The sequence below is a fragment of the Erithacus rubecula genome (assembly GCF_903797595.1).
Source record: "Erithacus rubecula genome assembly, chromosome: Z".
NCBI lineage: Eukaryota > Metazoa > Chordata > Aves > Passeriformes > Muscicapidae > Erithacus > Erithacus rubecula.
The window spans coordinates 28,923,061-28,928,005 of NC_136661.1; the positions used below are offsets into that span (position 1 = coordinate 28,923,061).

The 4,945-nt window shown below is 38.1% G+C and overlaps 1 long non-coding RNA gene across 1 annotated transcript; it reads right to left on the reverse strand.

Moving 5' to 3' along the window:
* Positions 1 to 477: 477 nt before the first annotated feature.
* Positions 478 to 4,565, reverse strand: LOC306814484. Its single transcript, XR_013777177.1, has 3 exons — positions 4,463 to 4,565; positions 1,893 to 1,996; positions 478 to 648 (listed from the first exon to the last, which is right to left on the reverse strand). It is a non-coding gene; the product is annotated as an uncharacterized lncRNA (long non-coding RNA).
* Positions 4,566 to 4,945: the final 380 nt, after the last annotated feature.

Below are 4,945 nucleotides of genomic sequence, written 5' to 3' on the forward strand. Positions count from 1 at the left end.
CATCAGTGTAATCTCTTCGATGTGAAGTAAAAATAATCTTTTAATTCACTAGCATCACCATTATGAAAAGATGCTGAATACTTCGATATAGCAATGCTCATAAACCTATATACAAGTTATATTTTCTTTATTAAATGAAAGCTTCTTGTCTAAAACTCTGAGACAGCAGACAGGAATGTTGTGCAACTTTTGTACAACAGCTTGCAGCAGGACTGCTCTACAGCTGTGCTGGTTTCAAGAAATAAGGGGTGCAGGCCTTTTGGAAGGGCATCTGGCTTTTTATTATGCCAGTATATGTATTTAGGGAGGAAAAATGGCAGCCTTTAATTGTGAAAGTCTTTAAGGATGGAGAATTTGTATGACAGTTTGCTTGTTTTGTTTTAATAGTTAAATAAAGGTTAAAAAGGTTTAAGCGTTTACCACAAAAAAAATTTAATGGGTTATGAGAAAAATCCAACAAACACCAGGTGTTCAGGATTTCTACTCTTCAGTCTGTATTTTTAGGAAACCCAAACCAAATATTTGTATTATGAGATTTCAGTTTTCCTGAAATCTTCACTTCTGCCAACAGATGGAAGTAGAGTCAAGGAAATAGTGAGCTGTTGGTGTTAGCATATTGTTCAGGGCACTAAGACATCTTTCATAGAACTGCAAAAAGACCATAAAATAATATATTAAGAGTGTGAAGGAAGAATTTCCTAAAAAAAAAAATCTAAAAAGATTGGTCTCAGTCAGAGAAAATATGCAAAACAATGTTTAAAATCTTCAACACAGTCTGGGTTTTGACCTAAGCTTCCTGAATTGTGTCTTGTGCTGTTACACAGCCTCAAATCATCTTGTCCAGCAGTGCTGAGGAGGAAGAAAGCACAGAACTCTCCATCTGCCACTGAAAAGGTGATTCATCAGCACAGAGTAGCCACCAAGGTCACCCAATCTGACTTCCCCCAATGATGGCCAGAGAGGCAGTGACCTTGTGTCAAAAGCTTTTAATTACAGTAAACCAAAACACTTGTATTCTTTTCATATGAATGCATTTTCTGTTACAACTCTTTGAGTGATGATTACTGTCTGGTCTAGATGAAATTTTGGGGAAACACATGCCTGTAAATAGCTTCTATTACTAAAAGACTTGCAAGCTCTGCTGTATCTTTAAAGAAAAATGTATTTTTTGGCTAGGCACAGAGCAGAGCAGCAGAGCCTTCAATATACTCACACAGATTTAACTATGTTTTAATTCTTGGGTCAATGTTTATCCCATTTCTGGTACATGCCCTAAGATTTGGAGCACTCTCCTGTGGTACTTGCATTTCTCCACGGACTATACAGACAGGCTAGTCAGATGCACACCTAATCCAGGCATCCCAAATACCTGATAGGATGGGATTGGGTCACAAGGATGTAACCTTGAGCAGCAAACTGATGAAGATTTCATCAGAATGTATCTGAGGAATAATTTAAATTATTTCCTTTTCTGAAGTCGGAAAGCTTTAAAATCACTTATATAGTTCATTTGTCTTAAAACTGCCATGTCTAAACATGAACAAAAAGTAAAATTTTCAGGCCTGTGTGATCTGACACATGCTTAATTATTTAATTCCTCTGAGAAATTGCATACTCAAATAAATTCCTATCAATTTTATTGACAAATCTAACACATTCCCTCAAAATATTTTGATTTAATTGAATCAACAATTCCTGGTGCAAAGCATTTAAGTATGTTCCTGTCAGAAATCACTCAAGTGTCTGTTGTATCTACGTGAAAGGACTTATGTCAGCACTGGATTACAGTAATGCATCAGAAACTTGTTCCAACACTGATGATTTTCCAGTGATAGGCAGAGAGATAAGTCACATCCCTGGCATATCAAGAAACTGTGTAATGGGTTGGTCACCTCTTTGAGGAAGAGGCCAGGGCATCAGAGGACATTCTCTTCAGTCCTTGGGAAGATCAAGGCCACAGGCAGAATTTCCACTTTGCCTCCTTGCATGAGGTGATCTTGGCTGAGCAAAGTGAAAAATGTAGAAGCACGGGTGAGCATGTTTGGAGTTAAGGTCACCAACATGGACCATTGCCCTTTTTTCTACTCCTGCCACTGAGCAAGAATGTCAGCAATCTGTCCTTACTTCTCAGAATGGATACACTAACTCTTAACTTTTCTTCCCAGAATAAAAATCTGGAGTTATTAGTGAAAATCAATTCTTATTAGCAACTACTGAAATTATATTCCTATTTTATTAGCATGTAGCTTTATGAATACATCGGAAAAAAACCCTTCTTCTAGTTAATGGTTTCTGTTCCGTGTGCTCTTAATATAAAACTTCCAAATCTCATTAGCAGAACCAGCCATTAAAATGCACAATGTTAATAAAGCACAATGGAACACTGCTGTTACAGTAAGTTTGGAGTACAAATGTGGTAACTTTTATAATCACAGTGGAAAATTGAGTACTGATGGTGTGTACTATTATCTTGACTAATATGGAAAATACCTTAGCAGATGAAAAAGTATAGGAATGTATAAATAGAAACTTTTATTCTGTGAGTTGAGGCAATCCAACACTTTGGTGAATGTCTTAGAGACTGAGATTTCATTAGACTGTTGCAGAAATCCACTACTCAGGTGTGGTCTTTGGATTCACAGATATGATCCTGTCAATTCTTTAAGCATATTTTGGGGTTTTTTTTCCAAGTATATCATCTAGGATTTTAGGTATAAGATACTTTGTTCCATAGCTTGATTTGTAATCCAAGGTTTATCTGGTAATCAGGGGGATTTAACCTATTTTCAAAAACTGGAGTCCATAAACAGAGATAGTTAATCTGTTTACACAAATATATATTAGCCATATGCACAGCTCTTTGGATTGCTTCCCATACTATTCCCTGGGTACCAGGAAGGCAAACAGTTTTGGTAAGATTATTGAGAGAGGACATAAATAGAAACTGGGTTGGGAATTAGCTTCTGCAGTTGGACAAATAAAAGTAGGTAAAAATAAACAAATAAAGTAGACATAAACACCTGGATTTCTACATGTCATTTTGCCACCAAAAATCAGACTTTAGCCAATACTGTCAGTTTGTTTAGCTCCTAGGGTCTCCAGTTCCATTTGTCTGCCCTGATGTGGGCTGGGTGACTCTCAGATTCTGGGTTCCACATTCAGTGGCCAGGCTCTCACCCCAGATATCCCTGGTGCTATCAACTTCCTCCCAGCAGACAGAGCCCATCACTAAGATAACTAGAATAAGGGTGGATGAGCACCATTCTTTTCCAGGTCTGAAAACTGGTTTGCCTCAAGAGAACCCTGGTTTGCTTTTGTTTTTTGTTTGTTTTTTTGGTTTTTTTTTTTTTCAGACATGCCCATCTGTACAAATTCTCAGTACAAAATAAGTTTCCTATGGCATGTTATGTGAACTGCAAAACAACAGAGCTCTTCCATGTTCCGTGATGACTCACTCTAGCATTGTTGTTGGACATTTGGAAATGGTAATTTTCATTTCTCTACCACAGTTTATGCTAAACCTTCTGCAAAACTCCAGCACAGAGTTGATAAACCCACTGAGTGTTGAGCCCTTTGAGATATTGCTGAACCAAGGCTAACACCAAGGCTAACAAAGAGAGCCCAGTGAGAACCTTACATCTCATCACTTCTTGTTCTGAGAGTGGTGTCAATGTTGAGTGTGGCAGCAGTTGAGCTGTAATTAAACAGGAACTGATATATTATTTCCTTCAATGAGGTATAGAACCACTTCTTACTAGCACTGCTAATTAAACACTAGAGAAGGTATCATGAAAAAATAATGACCACTTTGCCAATTCCCTGGTTTCCTGGGACATTAATGCCATTAAGATATTTCACTCATTTTGCATTTTGAAACCAGAGCAAGAGAAATGTTTGTTTGGATGCATTGGCCCATATTTTAAAAGTTATGGCATTGGTTACACTTGAAACAGAGGACTTCTGGATTTCAAACTTGAGAAATTTACCTGATAATATTTGCTTTTAAACCTAAAAAAGTGCTGCTGCTGTTTCCTAAAAGCAAGCTTCTACAATACCCAAATAAAACTTGTAAAAATTCCTTTTATACTGCTTAAACAGAAATTATCTTCATAACTGTGTTGTGTAGTAGAGCCTTGGCTCAGAAAATGAGCATACCTCATCAGCTCTCCTGTCATGCACCTTGAACAGGTGTTTTCTGATTAATGAGTTAATTCGTTTCCAGGAGAAATTAAAAAAGCATTGCCCTACTGACTCTGACAGAGTAGGACTATTCCTGGTGAAGTCACACAAAGAAATGCAGTAATATTTTAGACTGGAAAAACAAAATTTTCTGGAGTTACCTGACAAGGCCCTGTGTTTCATATAATCACAGAAGAGTTTGGGTTGGAAAGGATCATAAAGATCATCCTGCTCCATCCCCTGCCATGGACAGGGACACCTTCTACCAGGACTCAAAATTCACCTGGACATAATTGTGTCTAACCTGCTCTAGGTGAACCTGCTTTAGCAAAGGGGTTGGACTAGATGATCTCCACCCTTCCAATCCCAACCATTCTATGATTCCACAGTTCTGTGACATCTTCTTCAGGACGAGCCTGTGGATCTCCACCAGGATTTGGAACCACCTCTGGAGCCAGAAGTTTTGATGTGACAGCTAAACACACCAAGGCTACTAAACTAGGAGACACAAAAATGTTATCAGCTAAGATAAGAATGTATGGGCTGCATGATCTGAAACATTGCTCTACTCAACTGCTGAGAACACTCTTGCTGCCCTGAGATGAGACCCCAGGTATCTTTGTAAAATACATTTACCCACTCAGTGAAGAGAAGCCCAGTAAAACTGAGCATGGCAGCTATATTTGCATTGCAGCTGTACTGATAGAGAATGAATTGGGCAGGAAGAGAGTATGAGAGTAATTTTCTCTCCTGAAAAATCCCAGTG